This window comes from Lissotriton vulgaris, chromosome 1_1 (assembly GCF_964263255.1).
Source record: "Lissotriton vulgaris chromosome 1_1, aLisVul1.2, whole genome shotgun sequence".
Classification (NCBI taxonomy): Eukaryota; Metazoa; Chordata; class Amphibia; order Caudata; family Salamandridae; genus Lissotriton; species Lissotriton vulgaris.
Window position 1 is genome coordinate 200,166,742 of NC_141685.1, and position 16,849 is coordinate 200,183,590.

The following is a 16,849-nucleotide window of genomic DNA, read 5'->3' on the forward strand; positions in this document are numbered from 1 at the left end:
TTATGCCATACAGCATTTGTCATTTGCTTAGTGTCTTGTTACTGTTGTAATTTATGATGTGTAGACTACTGTCTAATGGTGTTAGAGCCAGTATTACTACCGGTCACAGTGCATGAGACTCATACATGACTTTTCTCTTTGCCTGCTTAGCGTAGCTCCCTGCTCCTCTGTTTGCGTGCTACCAGCCCGTGAGGCGTGTGTCTTGCCCATCCCATCTTCACTGTGTTATGTTGGACTTGTCTTCTCTGTGAGCAGAGTCTCCTTCCCAGAGCAGGTGCTTTCTCTGAACTCTTGGCTTGTAAGACTGCTGGGAAAGGCCCTCCCTAGCCCCTCAGTCAGATAGATACATTTACCTGCAGAGCTCAGCTTGGGAGAAAGAGATTAGGCAGAGAGCACATAGGGGAAGGCCCACAGAGCACACTTTATTTTACATAAAAGCTCGGGCTTGTGGGAGGACAGGGACATGAGGGTTCTCATGGAAAGAAATCCCAGGAGTATTGATGGCTAGGCCCTGAAACACAACAATCCCGGAATGGCCAGGCACAAGATGCCTCTGCAATAGACCTGACCCTAGGCTTCCGGAGTTCTTGATCTCCAGAGGCTCCAGTGATCTAAGCCCGACCAGGGCTGTGCCCGACCAGGGCGCGTTGGGATGGCGTTAGGGACGCGTAAAGGGGCGCAAGGCGCAGAACTCTGCCCGTTTCACCCCAGCATTTTGGGGAGGACACAGAATCTGGCAAAGGCAGTGGGAAGGATTTTCCAGGAGGAGACTTCAGTGACATGATCTGAAACACAATAGTGCTGGTGATCTGGCGGGTGCATTCTGTGAGCCACTTCTGTCAGGAGCAGCCTGCCATCATGCCCTGATAACCACAACTCTAGTACCAAGCCAGTGACCTCAGCAAATGCAAAGACATTATTACTTATAGTCTCCTGCATCTGATTCTTGCCATCATCATGTGAAACGTTGGCGTTATCATGTCTGCTGCGCACACTTTGTTCATATGTGTACAATTTAAGTGTGTGAACCTGACCACTGTCTTGGACAGAGCTCTGCCTATGAACACACCATGTGAAGCATTGGTGGTTCAGTGGTAGAATTCTCGCCTGCCACGCGGGAGGCCTGGGTTCGATTCCCGGCCAATGCAATGTTGCTTTCTTTTGACTTTGTTTTCGAAATGATATATATGAACTCAGTGGGGAATAAAATGGTAAGCAGTGACCCCGACGTGATTTGAACACGCAACCTTCTGATCTGGAGTCAGACGCGCTACCGTTGCGCCACGAGGTCCTTACACTTGCAGCCTTCGATGCCAGATGAACAAATGCTGTGGGCCTTTTGACTTATTTTCCTCTGCTTATATGCCTACGGTTGTATTACAGGGCTTGGCCTTTTGTTTTCTATCCTAATTATTGAAATTGACTGCAGGTGCAGTGAGAACGCTGAGGATTGAACTATTCAGGGAAAGGATCGCACGCAGGAAAGAGCAAATCTGTGTTTCATGCAGACAAAAGGCAACGTCCCTGGGTGGGCTTGAACCACCAACCTTTCGGTTAACAGCCGAACGCGCTAACCGATTGCGCCACAGAGACTATTGACTGTATACATTTCCTGAGACTCAATATATGTCTTGACATGTGTGCGCCTGCTTGGAGCTTGTATTATATAAGGCGTCTTTATGCCATACAGCATTTGTCATTTGCTTAGTGTCTTGTTACTGTTGTAATTTATGATGTGTAGACTACTGTCTAATGGTGTTAGAGCCAGTATTACTACCGGTCACAGTGCATGAGACTCATACATGACTTTTCTCTTTGCCTGCTTAGCGTAGCTCCCTGCTCCTCTGTTTGCGTGCTACCAGCCCGTGAGGCGTGTGTCTTGCCCATCCCATCTTCACTGTGTTATGTTGGACTTGTCTTCTCTGTGAGCAGAGTCTCCTTCCCAGAGCAGGTGCTTTCTCTGAACTCTTGGCTTGTAAGACTGCTGGGAAAGGCCCTCCCTAGCCCCTCAGTCAGATAGATACATTTACCTGCAGAGCTCAGCTTGGGAGAAAGAGATTAGGCAGAGAGCACATAGGGGAAGGCCCACAGAGCACACTTTATTTTACATAAAAGCTCGGGCTTGTGGGAGGACAGGGACATGAGGGTTCTCCTGGAAAGAAATCCCAGGAGTATTGATGGCTAGGCCCTGAAACACAACAATCCCGGAATGGCCAGGCACAAGATGCCTCTGCAATAGGCCTGACCCTAGGCTTCCGGAGTTCTTGATCTCCAGAGGCTCCAGTGATCTAAGCCCGACCAGGGCGCGTTGGGATGGCATGAGGGACGCGTAAAGGGGCGCAGGGCGCAGAACTCTGCCCGTTTCACCCCAGCATTTTGGGGAGGACACAGAATCTAGCAAAGCCGGTGGGAAGGATTTTCCAGGAGGAGAGTTCAGTGACATGATCTGAAACACAATAGTGCTGGTGATCTGGCGGGTGCATTCTGTGAGCCACTTCTGTCAGGAGCAGCCTGCCATCATGCCCTGATAACCACAACTCTAGTACCAAGCCAGTGACCTCAGCAAATGCAAAGACATTATTACTTATAGTCTCCTGCATCTGATTCTTGCCATCATCATGTGAAACGTTGGCGTTATCATGTCTGCTGCGCACACTTTGTTCATATGTGTACAATTTAAGTGTGTGAACCTGACCACTGTCTTGGACAGAGCTCTTGCTGTGAACACACCATGTGAAGCATTGGTGGTTCAGTGGTAGAATTCTCGCCTGCCACGCGGGAGGCCCGGGTTCGATTCCCGGCCAATGCAAGGTTGCTTTCTTTTGACTTTGTTTTCGAAATGATATATATGAACTCAGTGGGGAATAAAATGGTAAGCAGTGACCCCGACGTGATTTGAACACGCAACCTTCTGATCTGGAGTCAGACGCGCTACCGTTGCGCCACGAGGTCCTTACACTTGCAGCCTTCGATGCCAGATGATCAAATGCTGTGGGCCTTTTGACTTATTTTCCTCTGCTTATATGCCTACGGTTGTATTACAGGGCTTGGCCTTTTGTTTTCTATCCTAATTATTGAAATTGACTGCAGGTGCAGTGAGAACGCTGAGGATTGAACTATTCAGGGAAAGGATCGCACGCAGGAAAGAGCAAAGGTACGTATCTGTGTTTCATGCAGACAAAAGGCTACGTCCCTGGGTGGGCTTGAACCACCAACCTTTCGGTTAACAGCCAAACGCGCTAACCGATTGCGCCACAGAGACTATTGACTGTATACATTTCCTGAGACTCAATATATGTCTTGACATGTGTGCGCCTGCCTGGAGCTTGTATTATATAAGGCGTCTTTATGCCATACAGCATTTGTCATTTGCTTAGTGTCTTGTTACTGTTGTAATTTATGATGTGTAGACTACTGTCTAATGGTGTTAGAGCCAGTATTACTACCGGTCACAGTGCATGAGACTCATACATGACTTTTCTCTTTGCCTGCTTAGCGTAGCTCCCTGCTCCTCTGTTTGCGTGCTACCAGCCCGTGAGGCGTGTGTCTTGCCCATCCCATCTTCACTGTGTTATGTTGGACTTGTCTTCTCTGTGAGCAGAGTCTCCTTCCCAGAGCAGGTGCTTTCTCTGAACTCTTGGCTTGTAAGACTGCTGGGAAAGGCCCTCCCTAGCCCCTCAGTCAGATAGATACATTTACCTGCAGAGCTCAGCTTGGGAGAAAGAGATTAGGCAGAGAGCACATAGGGGAAGGCCCACAGAGCACACTTTATTTTACATAAAAGCTTGGGCTTGTGGGAGGACAGGGACATGAGGGTTCTCATGGAAAGAAATCCCAGGAGTATTGATGGCTAGGCCCTGAAACACAACAATCCCGGAATGGCCAGGCACAAGATGCCTCTGCAATAGGCCTGACCCTAGGCTTCCGGAGTTCTTGATCTCCAGAGGCTCCAGTGATCTAAGCCCGACCAGGGCTGTGCCCGACCAGGGCGCGTTGGGATGGCGTTAGGGACGCGTAAAGGGGCGCAGGGCGCAGAACTCTGCCCGTTTCACCCCAGCATTTTGGGGAGGACACAGAATCTGGCAAAGCCAGTGGGAAGGATTTTCCAGGAGGAGAGTTCAGTGACATGATCTCAAACACAATAGTGCTGGTGATCTGGCGGGTGCATTCTGTGAGCCACTTCTGTCAGGAGCAGCCTGCCATCATGCCCTGATAACCACAACTCTAGTACCAAGCCAGTGACCTCAGCAAATGCAAAGACATTATTACTTATAGTCTCCTGCATCTGATTCTTGCCATCATCATGTGAAACGTTGGCGTTATCATGTCTGCTGCGCACACTTTGTTCATATGTGTACAATTTAAGTGTGTGAACCTGACCACTGTCTTGGACAGAGCTCTTGCTGTGAACACACCATGTGAAGCATTGGTGGTTCAGTGGTAGAATTCTCGCCTGCCACGCGGGAGGCCCGGGTTCGATTCCCGGCCGATGCAAGGTTGCTTTCTTTTGACTTTGTTTTCGAAATGATATATATGAACTCAGTGGGGAATAAAATGGTAAGCAGTGACCCCGACGTGATTTGAACACGCAACCTTCTGATCTGGAGTCAGACGCGCTACCGTTGCGCCACGAGGTCCTTACACTTGCAGCCTTCGATGCCAGATGAACAAATGCTGTGGGCCTTTTGACTTATTTTCCTCTGCTTATATGCCTACGGTTGTATTACAGGGCTTGGCCTTTTGTTTTCTATCCTAATTATTGAAATTGACTGCAGGTGCAGTGAGAACGCTGAGGATTGAACTATTCAGGGAAAGGATCGCACGCAGGAAAGAGCAAATCTGTGTTTCATGCAGACAAAAGGCAACGTCCCTGGGTGGGCTTGAACCACCAACCTTTCGGTTAACAGCCGAACGCGCTAACCGATTGCGCCACAGAGACTATTGACTGTATACATTTCCTGAGACTCAATATATGTCTTGACATGTGTGCGCCTGCTTGGAGCTTGTATTATATAAGGCGTCTTTATGCCATACAGCATTTGTCATTTGCTTAGTGTCTTGTTACTGTTGTAATTTATGATGTGTAGACTACTGTCTAATGGTGTTAGAGCCAGTATTACTACCGGTCACAGTGCATGAGACTCATACATGACTTTTCTCTTTGCCTGCTTAGCGTAGCTCCCTGCTCCTCTGTTTGCGTGCTACCAGCCCGTGAGGCGTGTGTCTTGCCCATCCCATCTTCACTGTGTTATGTTGGACTTGTCTTCTCTGTGAGCAGAGTCTCCTTCCCAGAGGAGGTGCTTTCTCTGAACTCTTGGCTTGTAAGACTGCTGGGAAAGGCCCTCCCTAGCCCCTCAGTCAGATAGATACATTTACCTGCAGAGCTCAGCTTGGGAGAAAGAGATTAGGCAGAGAGCACATAGGGGAAGGCCCACAGAGCACACTTTATTTTACATAAAAGCTCGGGCTTGTGGGAGGACAGGGACATGAGGGTTCTCCTGGAAAGAAATCCCAGGAGTATTAATGGCTAGGCCCTGAAACACAACAATCCCGGAATGGCCAGGCACAAGATGCCTCTGCAATAGGCCTGACCCTAGGCTTCCGGAGTTCTTGATCTCCAGAGGCTCCAGTGATCTAAGCCCGACGAGGGCGCGTTGGGATGGCATTAGGGACGCGTAAAGGGGCGCAGGGCGCAGAACTCTGCCCGTTTCACCCCAGCATTTTGGGGAGGACACAGAATCTGGCAAAGCCAGTGGGAAGGATTTTCCAGGAGGAGAGTTCAGTGACATGATCTGAAACACAATAGTGCTGGTGAACTGGCGGGTGCATTCTGTGAGCCACTTCTGTCAGGAGCAGCCTGCCATCATGCCCTGATAACCACAACTCTAGTACCAAGCCAGTGACCTCAGCAAATGCAAAGACATTATTACTTATAGTTTCCTGTATCTGATTCTTGCCATCATCATGTGAAACGTTGGCGTTATCATGTCTGCTGCGCACACTTTGTTCATATGTGTACAATTTAAGTGTGTGAACCTGACCACTGTCTTGGACAGAGCTCTTGCTGTGAACACACCATGTGAAGCATTTGTGGTTCAGTGGTAGAATTCTCGCCTGCCACGCGGGAGGCCCGGGTTCGATTCCCGGCCAATGCAAGGTTGCTTTCTTTTGACTTTGTTTTCGAAATGATATGTATGAACTCAGTGGGGAATAAAATGGTAAGCAGTGACCCCGACGTGATTTGAACACGCAACCTTCTGATCTGGAGTCAGACGCGCTACCGTTGCGCCACGAGGTCCTTACACTTGCAGCCTTCGATGCCAGATGATCAAATGCTGTGGGCCTTTTGACTTATTTTCCTCTGCTTATATGCCTACGGTTGTATTACAGGGCTTGCCCTTTTGTTTTCTATCCTGATTATTGAAATTGACTGCAGGTGCAGTGAGAACGCTGAGGATTGAACTATTCAGGGAAAGGATCGCACGCAGGAAAGAGCAAAGGTACGTATCTGTGTTTCATGCAGACAAAAGGCTACGTCCCTGGGTGGGCTTGAACCACCAACCTTTCGGTTAACAGCCAAACGCGCTAACCGATTGCGCCACAGAGACTATTGACTGTATACATTTCCTGAGACTCAATATATGTTTTGACATGTGTGCGCCTGCCTGGAGCTTGTATTATATAAGGCGTCTTTATGCCATACAGCATTTGTCATTTGCTTAGTGTCTTGTTACTGTTGTAATTTATGATGTGTAGACTACTGTCTAATGGTGTTAGAGCCAGTATTACTACCGGTCACAGTGCATGAGACTCATACATGACTTTTCTCTTTGCCTGCTTAGCGTAGCTCCCTGCTCCTCTGTTTGCGTGCTACCAGCCCGTGAGGCGTGTGTCTTGCCCATCCCATCTTCACTGTGTTATGTTGGACTTGTCTTCTCTGTGAGCAGAGTCTCCTTCCCAGAGCAGGTGCTTTCTCTGAACTCTTGGCTTGTAAGACTGCTGGGAAAGGCCCTCCCTAGCCCCTCAGTCAGATAGATACATTTACCTGCAGAGCTCAGCTTGGGAGAAAGAGATTAGGCAGAGAGCACATAGGGGAAGGCCCACAGAGGACACTTTCTTTTACATAAAAGCTCGGGCTTGTGGGAGGACAGGGACATGAGGGTTCTCATGGAAAGAAATCCCAGGAGTATTGATGGCTAGGCCCTGAAACACAACAATCCCGGAATGGCCAGGCACAAGATGCCTCTGCAATAGGCCTGACCCTAGGCTTCCGGAGTTCTTGATCTCCAGAGGCTCCAGTGATCTAAGCCCGACCAGGGCTGTGCCCGACCAGGGCGCGTTGGGATGGCGTTAGGGACGCGTAAAGGGGCGCAGGGCGCAGAACTCTGCCCGTTTCACCCCAGCATTTTGGGGAGGACACAGAATCTGGCAAAGCCAGTGGGAAGGATTTTCCAGGAGGAGAGTTCAGTGACATGATCTGAAACACAATAGTGCTGGTGATCTGGCGGGTGCATTCTGTGAGCCACTTCTGTCAGGAGCAGCCTGCCATCATGCCCTGATAACCACAACTCTAGTACCAAGCCAGTGACCTCAGCAAATGCAAAGACATTATTACTTATAGTCTCCTGCATCTGATTCTTGCCATCATCATGTGAAACGTTGGCGTTATCATGTCTGCTGCGCACACTTTGTTCATATGTGTACAATTTAAGTGTGTGAACCTGACCACTGTCTTGGACAGAGCTCTTGCTGTGAACACACCATGTGAAGCATTGGTGGTTCAGTGGTAGAATTCTCGCCTGCCACGCGGGAGGCCCGGGTTCGATTCCCGGCCAATGCAAGGTTGCTTTCTTTTGACTTTGTTTTCGAAATGATATATATGAACTCAGTGGGGAATAAAATGGTAAGCAGTGACCCCGACGTGATTTGAACACGCAACCTTCTGATCTGGAGTCAGACGTGCTACCGTTGCGCCACGAGGTCCTTACACTTGCAGCCTTCGATGCCAGATGAACAAATGCTGTGGGCCTTTTGACTTATTTTCCTCTGCTTATATGCCTACGGTTGTATTACAGGGCTTGGCCTTTTGTTTTCTATCCTAATTATTGAAATTGACTGCAGGTGCAGTGAGAACGCTGAGGATTGAACTATTCAGGGAAAGGATCGCACGCAGGAAAGAGCAAAGGTACGTATCTGTGTTTCATGCAGACAAAAGGCTACGTCCCTGGGTGGGCTTGAACCACAAACCTTTCGGTTAACAACCGAACGCGCTAACCGATTGCGCCACAGAGACTATTGACTGTATACATTTCCTGAGACTCAATATATGTCTTGACATGTGTGCGCCTGCCTGGAGCTTGTATTATATAAGGCGTCTTTATGCCATACAGCATTTGTCATTTGCTTAGTGTCTTGTTACTGTTGTAATTTATGATGTGTAGACTACTGTCTAATGGTGTTAGAGCCAGTATTACTACCGGTCACAGTGCATGAGACTCATACATGACTTTTCTCTTTGCCTGCTTAGCGTAGCTCCCTGCTCCTCTGTTTGCGTGCTACCAGCCCGTGAGGCGTGTGTCTTGCCCATCCCATCTTCACTGTGTTATGTTGGACTTGTCTTCTCTGTGAGCAGAGTCTCCTTCCCAGAGCAGGTGCTTTCTCTGAACTCTTGGCTTGTAAGACTGCTGGGAAAGGCCCTCCCTAGCCCCTCAGTCAGATAGATACATTTACCTGCAGAGCTCAGCTTGGGAGAAAGAGATTAGGCAGAGAGCACATAGGGGAAGGCCCACAGAGCACACTTTATTTTACATAAAAGCTCGGGCTTGTGGGAGGACAGGGACATGAGGGTTCTCCTGGAAAGAAATCCCAGGAGTATTGATGGCTAGGCCCTGAAACACAACAATCCCGGAATGGCCAGGCACAAGATGCCTCTGCAAAAGGCCTGGCCCTAGGCTTCCGGAGTTCTTGATCTCCAGAGGCTCCAGTGATCTAAGCCCGACCAGGGCGCGTTGGGATGGCATTAGGGACGCGTAAAGGGGCGCAGGGCGCAGAACTCTGCCCGTTTCACCCCAGCATTTTGGGGAGGACACAGAATCTGGCAAAGCCAGTGGGAAGGATTTTCCAGGAGGAGACTTCAGTGACATGATCTGAAACACAATAGTGCTGGTGATCTGGCGGGTGCATTCTGTGAGCCACTTCTGTCAGGAGCAGCCTGCCATCATGCCCTGATAACCACAACTCTAGTACCAAGCCAGTGACCTCAGCAAATGCAAAGACATTATTACTTATAGTCTCCTGCATCTGATTCTTGCCATCATCATGTGAAACGTTGGCGTTATCATGTCTGCTGCGCACACTTTGTTCATATGTGTACAATTTAAGTGTGTGAACCTGACCACTGTCTTGGACAGAGCTCTGCCTATGAACACACCATGTGAAGCATTGGTGGTTCAGTGGTAGAATTCTCGCCTGCCACGCGGGAGGCCTGGGTTCTATTCCCGGCCAATGCAATGTTGCTTTCTTTTGACTTTGTTTTCGAAATGATATATATGAACTCAGTGGGGAATAAAATGGTAAGCAGTGACCCCGACGTGATTTGAACACGCAACCTTCTGATCTGGAGTCAGACGCGCTACCGTTGCGCCACGAGGTCCTTACACTTGCAGCCTTCGATGCCAGATGAACAAATGCTGTGGGCCTTTTGACTTATTTTCCTCTGCTTATATGCCTACGGTTGTATTACAGGGCTTGGCCTTTTGTTTTCTATCCTAATTATTGAAATTGACTGCAGGTGCAGTGAGAACGCTGAGGATTGAACTATTCAGGGAAAGGATCGCACGCAGGAAAGAGCAAATCTGTGTTTCATGCAGACAAAAGGCAACGTCCCTGGGTGGGCTTGAACCACCAACCTTTCGGTTAACAGCCGAACGCGCTAACCGATTGCGCCACAGAGACTATTGACTGTATACATTTCCTGAGACTCAATATATGTCTTGACATGTGTGCGCCTGCTTGGAGCTTGTATTATATAAGGCGTCTTTATGCCATACAGCATTTGTCATTTGCTTAGTGTCTTGTTACTGTTGTAATTTATGATGTGTAGACTACTGTCTAATGGTGTTAGAGCCAGTATTACTACCGGTCACAGTGCATGAGACTCATACATGACTTTTCTCTTTGCCTGCTTAGCGTAGCTCCCTGCTCCTCTGTTTGCGTGCTACCAGCCCGTGAGGCGTGTGTCTTGCCCATCCCATCTTCACTGTGTTATGTTGGACTTGTCTTCTCTGTGAGCAGAGTCTCCTTCCCAGAGCAGGTGCTTTCTCTGAACTCTTGGCTTGTAAGACTGCTGGGAAAGGCCCTCCCTAGCCCCTCAGTCAGATAGATACATTTACCTGCAGAGCTCAGCTTGGGAGAAAGAGATTAGGCAGAGAGCACATAGGGGAAGGCCCACAGAGCACACTTTATTTTACATAAAAGCTCGGGCTTGTGGGAGGACAGGGACATGAGGGTTCTCCTGGAAAGAAATCCCAGGAGTATTGATGGCTAGGCCCTGAAACACAACAATCCCGGAATGGCCAGGCACAAGATGCCTCTGCAATAGGCCTGACCCTAGGCTTCCGGAGTTCTTGATCTCCAGAGGCTCCAGTGATCTAAGCCCGACCAGGGCGCGTTGGGATGGCATTAGGGACTCGTGAAGGGGCGCAGGGCGCAGAACTCTGCCCGTTTCACCCCAGCATTTTGGGGAGGACACAGAATCTGGCGAAGCCAGTGGGAAGGATTTTCCAGGAGGAGAGTTCAGTGACATGATCTGAAACACAATAGTGCTGGTGATCTGGCGGGTGCATTCTGTGAGCCACTTCTGTCAGGAGCAGCCTGCCATCATGCCCTGATAACCACAACTCTAGTACCAAGCCAGTGACCTCAGCAAATGCAAAGACATTATTACTTATAGTCTCCTGCATCTGATTCTTGCCATCATCATGTGAAACGTTGGCGTTATCATGTCTGCTGCGCACACTTTGTTCATATGTGTACAATTTAAGTGTGTGAACCTGACCACTGTCTTGGACAGAGCTCTTGCTGTGAACACACCATGTGAAGCATTGGTGGTTCAGTGGTAGAATTCTCGCCTGCCACGCGGGAGGCCCGGGTTCGATTCCCGGCCAATGCAAGGTTGCTTTCTTTTGACTTTGTTTTCGAAATGATATATATGAACTCAGTGGGGAATAAAATGGTAAGCAGTGACCCCGACGTGATTTGAACACGCAACCTTCTGATCTGGAGTCAGACGCGCTACCGTTGCGCCACGAGGTCCTTACACTTGCAGCCTTCGATGCCAGATGATCAAATGCTGTGGGCCTTTTGACTTATTTTCCTCTGCTTATATGCCTACGGTTGTATTACAGGGCTTGGCCTTTTGTTTTCTATCCTAATTATTGAAATTGACTGCAGGTGCAGTGAGAACGCTGAGGATTGAACTATTCAGGGAAAGGATCGCACGCAGGAAAGAGCAAAGGTACGTATCTGTGTTTCATGCAGACAAAAGGCTACGTCCCTGGGTGGGCTTGAACCACCAACCTTTCGGTTAACAGCCGAACGCGCTAACCGATTGCGCCACAGAGACTATTGACTGTATACATTTCCTGAGACTCAATATATGTCTTGACATGTGTGCGCCTGCCTGGAGCTTGTATTATATAAGGCGTCTTTATGCCATACAGCATTTGTCATTTGCTTAGTGTCTTGTTACTGTTGTAATTTATGATGTGTAGACTACTGTCTAATGGTGTTAGAGCCAGTATTACTACCGGTCACAGTGCATGAGACTCATACATGACTTTTCTCTTTGCCTGCTTAGCGTAGCTCCCTGCTCCTCTGTTTGCGTGCTACCAGCCCGTGAGGCGTGTGTCTTGCCCATCCCATCTTCACTGTGTTATGTTGGACTTGTCTTCTCTGTGAGCAGAGTCTCCTTCCCAGAGCAGGTGCTTTCTCTGAACTCTTGGCTTGTAAGACTGCTGGGAAAGGCCCTCCCTAGCCCCTCAGTCAGATAGATACATTTACCTGCAGAGCTCAGCTTGGGAGAAAGAGATTAGGCAGAGAGCACATAGGGGAAGGCCCACAGAGCACACTTTATTTTACATAAAAGCTCGGGCTTGTGGGAGGACAGGGACATGAGGGTTCTCATGGAAAGAAATCCCAGGAGTATTGATGGCTAGGCCCTGAAACACAACAATCCCGGAATGGCCAGGCACAAGATGCCTCTGCAATAGGCCTGACCCTAGGCTTCCGGAGTTCTTGATCTCCAGAGGCTCCAGTGATCTAAGCCCGACCAGGGCTGTGCCCGACCAGGGCGCGTTGGGATGGCGTTAGGGACGCGTAAAGGAGCGCAGGGCGCAGAACTCTGCCCGTTTCACCCCAGCATTTTGGGGAGGACACAGAATCTGGCAAAGCCAGTGGGAAGGATTTTCCAGGAGGAGAGTTCAGTGACATGATCTCAAACACAATAGTGCTGGTGATCTGGCGGGTGCATTCTGTGAGCCACTTCTGTCAGGAGCAGCCTGCCATCATGCCCTGATAACCACAACTCTAGTACCAAGCCAGTGACCTCAGCAAATGCAAAGACATTATTACTTATAGTCTCCTGCATCTGATTCTTGCCATCATCATGTGAAACGTTGGCGTTATCATGTCTGCTGCGCACACTTTGTTCATATGTGTACAATTTAAGTGTGTGAACCTGACCACTGTCTTGGACAGAGCTCTTGCTGTGAACACACCATGTGAAGCATTGGTGGGTTAGTGGTAGAATTCTCGCCTGCCACGCGGGAGGCCCGGGTTCGATTCCCGGCCAATGCAAGGTTGCTTTCTTTTGACTTTGTTTTCGAAATGATATATATGAACTCAGTGGGGAATAAAATGGTAAGCAGTGACCCCGACGTGATTTGAACACGCAACCTTCTGATCTGGAGTCAGACGCGCTACCGTTGCGCCACGAGGTCCTTACACTTGCATCCTTCGATGCCAGATGAACAAATGCTGTGGGCCTTTTGACTTATTTTCCTCTGCTTATATGCCTACGGTTGTATTACAGGGCTTGGCCTTTTGTTTTCTATCCTAATTATTGAAATTGACTGCAGGTGCAGTGAGAACGCTGAGGATTGAACTATTCAGGGAAAGGATCGCACGCAGGAAAGAGCAAATCTGTGTTTCATGCAGACAAAAGGCAACGTCCCTGGGTGGGCTTGAACCACCAACCTTTCGGTTAACAGCCGAACGCGCTAACCGATTGCGCCACAGAGACTATTGACTGTATACATTTCCTGAGACTCAATATATGTCTTGACATGTGTGCGCCTGCTTGGAGCTTGTATTATATAAGGCGTCTTTATGCCATACAGCATTTGTCATTTGCTTAGTGTCTTGTTACTGTTGTAATTTATGATGTGTAGACTACTGTCTAATGGTGTTAGAGCCAGTATTACTACCGGTCACAGTGCATGAGACTCATACATGACTTTTCTCTTTGCCTGCTTAGCGTAGCTCCCTGCTCCTCTGTTTGCGTGCTACCAGCCCGTGAGGCGTGTGTCTTGCCCATCCCATCTTCACTGTGTTATGTTGGACTTGTCTTCTCTGTGAGCAGAGTCTCCTTCCCAGAGCAGGTGCTTTCTCTGAACTCTTGGCTTGTAAGACTGCTGGGAAAGGCCCTCCCTAGCCCCTCAGTCAGATAGATACATTTACCTGCAGAGCTCAGCTTGGGAGAAAGAGATTAGGCAGAGAGCACATAGGGGAAGGCCCACAGAGCACACTTTATTTTACATAAAAGCTCGGGCTTGTGGGAGGACAGGGACATGAGGGTTCTCCTGGAAAGAAATCCCAGGAGTATTGATGGCTAGGCCCTGAAACACAACAATCCCGGAATGGCCAGGCACAAGATGCCTCTGCAAAAGGCCTGGCCCTAGGCTTCCGGAGTTCTTGATCTCCAGAGGCTCCAGTGATCTAAGCCCGACCAGGGCGCGTTGGGATGGCATTAAGGACGCGTAAAGGGGCGCAGGGCGCAGAACTCTGCCCGTTTCACCCCAGCATTTTGGGGAGGACACAGAATCTGGCAAAGCCAGTGGGAAGGATTTTCCAGGAGGAGACTTCAGTGACATGATCTGAAACACAATAGTGCTGGTGATCTGGCGGGTGCATTCTGTGAGCCACTTCTGTCAGGAGCAGCCTGCCATCATGCCCTGATAACCACAACTCTAGTACCAAGCCAGTGACCTCAGCAAATGCAAAGACATTATTACTTATAGTCTCCTGCATCTGATTCTTGCCATCATCATGTGAAACGTTGGCGTTATCATGTCTGCTGCGCACACTTTGTTCATATGTGTACAATTTAAGTGTGTGAACCTGACCACTGTCTTGGACAGAGCTCTGCCTATGAACACACCATGTGAAGCATTGGTGGTTCAGTGGTAGAATTCTCGCCTGCCACGCGGGAGGCCTGGGTTCGATTCCCGGCCAATGCAATGTTGCTTTCTTTTGACTTTGTTTTCGAAATGATATATATGAACTCAGTGGGGAATAAAATGGTAAGCAGTGACCCCGACGTGATTTGAACACGCAACCTTCTGATCTGGAGTCAGACGCGCTACCGTTGCGCCACGAGGTCCTTACACTTGCAGCCTTCGATGCCAGATGAACAAATGCTGTGGGCCTTTTGACTTATTTTCCTCTGCTTATATGCCTACGGTTGTATTACAGGGCTTGGCCTTTTGTTTTCTATCCTAATTATTGAAATTGACTGCAGGTGCAGTGAGAACGCTGAGGATTGAACTATTCAGGGAAAGGATCGCACGCAGGAAAGAGCAAATCTGTGTTTCATGCAGACAAAAGGCAACGTCCCTGGGTGGGCTTGAACCACCAACCTTTCGGTTAACAGCCGAACGCGCTAACCGATTGCGCCACAGAGACTATTGACTGTATACATTTCCTGAGACTCAATATATGTCTTGACATGTGTGCGCCTGCTTGGAGCTTGTATTATATAAGGCGTCTTTATGCCATACAGCATTTGTCATTTGCTTAGTGTCTTGTTACTGTTGTAATTTATGATGTGTAGACTACTGTCTAATGGTGTTAGAGCCAGTATTACTACCGGTCACAGTGCATGAGACTCATACATGACTTTTCTCTTTGCCTGCTTAGCGTAGCTCCCTGCTCCTCTGTTTGCGTGCTACCAGCCCGTGAGGCGTGTGTCTTGCCCATCCCATCTTCACTGTGTTATGTTGGACTTGTCTTCTCTGTGAGCAGAGTCTCCTTCCCAGAGCAGGTGCTTTCTCTGAACTCTTGGCTTGTAAGACTGCTGGGAAAGGCCCTCCCTAGCCCCTCAGTCAGATAGATACATTTACCTGCAGAGCTCAGCTTGGGAGAAAGAGATTAGGCAGAGAGCACATAGGGGAAGGCCCACAGAGCACACTTTATTTTACATAAAAGCTCGGGCTTGTGGGAGGACAGGGACATGAGGGTTCTCCTGGAAAGAAATCCCAGGAGTATTGATGGCTAGGCCCTGAAACACAACAATCCCGGAATGGCCAGGCACAAGATGCCTCTGCAATAGGCCTGACCCTAGGCTTCCGGAGTTCTTGATCTCCAGAGGCTCCAGTGATCTAAGCCCGACCAGGGCGCGTTGGGATGGCATTAGGGACGCGTAAAGGGGCGCAGGGCGCAGAACTCTGCCCGTTTCACCCCAGCATTTTGGGGAGGACACAGAATCTAGCAAAGCCGGTGGGAAGGATTTTCCAGGAGGAGAGTTCAGTGACATGATCTGAAACACAATAGTGCTGGTGATCTGGCGGGTGCATTCTGTGAGCCACTTCTGTCAGGAGCAGCCTGCCATCATGCCCTGATAACCACAACTCTAGTACCAAGCCAGTGACCTCAGCAAATGCAAAGACATTATTACTTATAGTCTCCTGCATCTGATTCTTGCCATCATCATGTGAAACGTTGGCGTTATCATGTCTGCTGCGCACACTTTGTTCATATGTGTACAATTTAAGTGTGTGAACCTGACCACTGTCTTGGACAGAGCTCTTGCTGTGAACACACCATGTGAAGCATTGGTGGTTCAGTGGTAGAATTCTCGCCTGCCACGCGGGAGGCCCGGGTTCGATTCCCGGCAAATGCAAGGTTGCTTTCTTTTGACTTTGTTTTCGAAATGATATATATGAACTCAGTGGGGAATAAAATGGTAAGCAGTGACCCCGACGTGATTTGAACACGCAACCTTCTGATCTGGAGTCAGACGCGCTACCGTTGCGCCACGAGGTCCTTACACTTGCAGCCTTCGATGCCAGATGATCAAATGCTGTGGGCCTTTTGACTTATTTTCCTCTGCTTATATGCCTACGGTTGTATTACAGGGCTTGGCCTTTTGTTTTCTATCCTAATTATTGAAATTGACTGCAGGTGCAGTGAGAACGCTGAGGATTGAACTATTCAGGGAAAGGATCGCACGCAGGAAAGAGCAAAGGTACGTATCTGTGTTTCATGCAGACAAAAGGCTACGTCCCTGGGTGGGCTTGAACCACCAACCTTTCGGTTAACAGCCAAACGCGCTAACCGATTGCGCCACAGAGACTATTGACTGTATACATTTCCTGAGACTCAATATATGTCTTGACATGTGTGCGCCTGCCTGGAGCTTGTATTATATAAGGCGTCTTTATGCCATACAGCATTTGTCATTTGCTTAGTGTCTTGTTACTGTTGTAATTTATGATGTGTAGACTACTGTCTAATGGTGTTAGAGCCAGTATTACTACCGGTCACAGTGCATGAGACTCATACATGACTTTTC

General features: G+C 48.9%; 30 non-coding genes across 30 annotated transcripts; 10 read left to right on the forward strand and 20 right to left on the reverse strand.

Moving 5' to 3' along the window:
* The first annotated feature begins 1,077 nt into the window (after nucleotides 1-1,077).
* TRNAG-GCC (transfer RNA glycine (anticodon GCC)) lies at nucleotides 1,078-1,148 on the forward strand. The gene has a single exon. It is a non-coding gene; the product is annotated as a tRNA-Gly (tRNA).
* Nucleotides 1,149-1,219: 71 nt separating this feature from the next.
* TRNAW-CCA (transfer RNA tryptophan (anticodon CCA)) lies at nucleotides 1,220-1,291 on the reverse strand. The gene has a single exon. It is a non-coding gene; the product is annotated as a tRNA-Trp (tRNA).
* A 228-nt stretch (nucleotides 1,292-1,519) lies between these two features.
* On the reverse strand, nucleotides 1,520-1,593 carry TRNAN-GUU (transfer RNA asparagine (anticodon GUU)). The gene has a single exon. It is a non-coding gene; the product is annotated as a tRNA-Asn (tRNA).
* Nucleotides 1,594-2,738: 1,145 nt separating this feature from the next.
* Nucleotides 2,739-2,809, forward strand: TRNAG-GCC (transfer RNA glycine (anticodon GCC)). Its single transcript has one exon. It is a non-coding gene; the product is annotated as a tRNA-Gly (tRNA).
* A 71-nt stretch (nucleotides 2,810-2,880) lies between these two features.
* On the reverse strand, nucleotides 2,881-2,952 carry TRNAW-CCA (transfer RNA tryptophan (anticodon CCA)). Its single transcript has one exon. It is a non-coding gene; the product is annotated as a tRNA-Trp (tRNA).
* A 236-nt stretch (nucleotides 2,953-3,188) lies between these two features.
* Nucleotides 3,189-3,262, reverse strand: TRNAN-GUU (transfer RNA asparagine (anticodon GUU)). The gene has a single exon. It is a non-coding gene; the product is annotated as a tRNA-Asn (tRNA).
* Nucleotides 3,263-4,423: 1,161 nt separating this feature from the next.
* Nucleotides 4,424-4,494, forward strand: TRNAG-GCC (transfer RNA glycine (anticodon GCC)). Its single transcript has one exon. It is a non-coding gene; the product is annotated as a tRNA-Gly (tRNA).
* A 71-nt stretch (nucleotides 4,495-4,565) lies between these two features.
* Nucleotides 4,566-4,637, reverse strand: TRNAW-CCA (transfer RNA tryptophan (anticodon CCA)). The gene has a single exon. It is a non-coding gene; the product is annotated as a tRNA-Trp (tRNA).
* Nucleotides 4,638-4,865: 228 nt separating this feature from the next.
* On the reverse strand, nucleotides 4,866-4,939 carry TRNAN-GUU (transfer RNA asparagine (anticodon GUU)). The gene has a single exon. It is a non-coding gene; the product is annotated as a tRNA-Asn (tRNA).
* Nucleotides 4,940-6,084: 1,145 nt separating this feature from the next.
* On the forward strand, nucleotides 6,085-6,155 carry TRNAG-GCC (transfer RNA glycine (anticodon GCC)). The gene has a single exon. It is a non-coding gene; the product is annotated as a tRNA-Gly (tRNA).
* Nucleotides 6,156-6,226: 71 nt separating this feature from the next.
* Nucleotides 6,227-6,298, reverse strand: TRNAW-CCA (transfer RNA tryptophan (anticodon CCA)). Its single transcript has one exon. It is a non-coding gene; the product is annotated as a tRNA-Trp (tRNA).
* A 236-nt stretch (nucleotides 6,299-6,534) lies between these two features.
* On the reverse strand, nucleotides 6,535-6,608 carry TRNAN-GUU (transfer RNA asparagine (anticodon GUU)). Its single transcript has one exon. It is a non-coding gene; the product is annotated as a tRNA-Asn (tRNA).
* Nucleotides 6,609-7,769: 1,161 nt separating this feature from the next.
* Nucleotides 7,770-7,840, forward strand: TRNAG-GCC (transfer RNA glycine (anticodon GCC)). Its single transcript has one exon. It is a non-coding gene; the product is annotated as a tRNA-Gly (tRNA).
* Nucleotides 7,841-7,911: 71 nt separating this feature from the next.
* Nucleotides 7,912-7,983, reverse strand: TRNAW-CCA (transfer RNA tryptophan (anticodon CCA)). Its single transcript has one exon. It is a non-coding gene; the product is annotated as a tRNA-Trp (tRNA).
* A 236-nt stretch (nucleotides 7,984-8,219) lies between these two features.
* On the reverse strand, nucleotides 8,220-8,293 carry TRNAN-GUU (transfer RNA asparagine (anticodon GUU)). Its single transcript has one exon. It is a non-coding gene; the product is annotated as a tRNA-Asn (tRNA).
* A 1,145-nt stretch (nucleotides 8,294-9,438) lies between these two features.
* Nucleotides 9,439-9,509, forward strand: TRNAG-GCC (transfer RNA glycine (anticodon GCC)). Its single transcript has one exon. It is a non-coding gene; the product is annotated as a tRNA-Gly (tRNA).
* A 71-nt stretch (nucleotides 9,510-9,580) lies between these two features.
* On the reverse strand, nucleotides 9,581-9,652 carry TRNAW-CCA (transfer RNA tryptophan (anticodon CCA)). The gene has a single exon. It is a non-coding gene; the product is annotated as a tRNA-Trp (tRNA).
* A 228-nt stretch (nucleotides 9,653-9,880) lies between these two features.
* Nucleotides 9,881-9,954, reverse strand: TRNAN-GUU (transfer RNA asparagine (anticodon GUU)). The gene has a single exon. It is a non-coding gene; the product is annotated as a tRNA-Asn (tRNA).
* A 1,145-nt stretch (nucleotides 9,955-11,099) lies between these two features.
* Nucleotides 11,100-11,170, forward strand: TRNAG-GCC (transfer RNA glycine (anticodon GCC)). Its single transcript has one exon. It is a non-coding gene; the product is annotated as a tRNA-Gly (tRNA).
* Nucleotides 11,171-11,241: 71 nt separating this feature from the next.
* TRNAW-CCA (transfer RNA tryptophan (anticodon CCA)) lies at nucleotides 11,242-11,313 on the reverse strand. The gene has a single exon. It is a non-coding gene; the product is annotated as a tRNA-Trp (tRNA).
* Nucleotides 11,314-11,549: 236 nt separating this feature from the next.
* TRNAN-GUU (transfer RNA asparagine (anticodon GUU)) lies at nucleotides 11,550-11,623 on the reverse strand. Its single transcript has one exon. It is a non-coding gene; the product is annotated as a tRNA-Asn (tRNA).
* Nucleotides 11,624-12,784: 1,161 nt separating this feature from the next.
* On the forward strand, nucleotides 12,785-12,855 carry TRNAG-GCC (transfer RNA glycine (anticodon GCC)). The gene has a single exon. It is a non-coding gene; the product is annotated as a tRNA-Gly (tRNA).
* A 71-nt stretch (nucleotides 12,856-12,926) lies between these two features.
* On the reverse strand, nucleotides 12,927-12,998 carry TRNAW-CCA (transfer RNA tryptophan (anticodon CCA)). Its single transcript has one exon. It is a non-coding gene; the product is annotated as a tRNA-Trp (tRNA).
* Nucleotides 12,999-13,226: 228 nt separating this feature from the next.
* On the reverse strand, nucleotides 13,227-13,300 carry TRNAN-GUU (transfer RNA asparagine (anticodon GUU)). Its single transcript has one exon. It is a non-coding gene; the product is annotated as a tRNA-Asn (tRNA).
* A 1,145-nt stretch (nucleotides 13,301-14,445) lies between these two features.
* Nucleotides 14,446-14,516, forward strand: TRNAG-GCC (transfer RNA glycine (anticodon GCC)). Its single transcript has one exon. It is a non-coding gene; the product is annotated as a tRNA-Gly (tRNA).
* A 71-nt stretch (nucleotides 14,517-14,587) lies between these two features.
* TRNAW-CCA (transfer RNA tryptophan (anticodon CCA)) lies at nucleotides 14,588-14,659 on the reverse strand. Its single transcript has one exon. It is a non-coding gene; the product is annotated as a tRNA-Trp (tRNA).
* A 228-nt stretch (nucleotides 14,660-14,887) lies between these two features.
* Nucleotides 14,888-14,961, reverse strand: TRNAN-GUU (transfer RNA asparagine (anticodon GUU)). The gene has a single exon. It is a non-coding gene; the product is annotated as a tRNA-Asn (tRNA).
* A 1,145-nt stretch (nucleotides 14,962-16,106) lies between these two features.
* TRNAG-GCC (transfer RNA glycine (anticodon GCC)) lies at nucleotides 16,107-16,177 on the forward strand. The gene has a single exon. It is a non-coding gene; the product is annotated as a tRNA-Gly (tRNA).
* A 71-nt stretch (nucleotides 16,178-16,248) lies between these two features.
* TRNAW-CCA (transfer RNA tryptophan (anticodon CCA)) lies at nucleotides 16,249-16,320 on the reverse strand. The gene has a single exon. It is a non-coding gene; the product is annotated as a tRNA-Trp (tRNA).
* Nucleotides 16,321-16,556: 236 nt separating this feature from the next.
* On the reverse strand, nucleotides 16,557-16,630 carry TRNAN-GUU (transfer RNA asparagine (anticodon GUU)). The gene has a single exon. It is a non-coding gene; the product is annotated as a tRNA-Asn (tRNA).
* Between the last annotated feature and the right edge of the window lie 219 nt (nucleotides 16,631-16,849).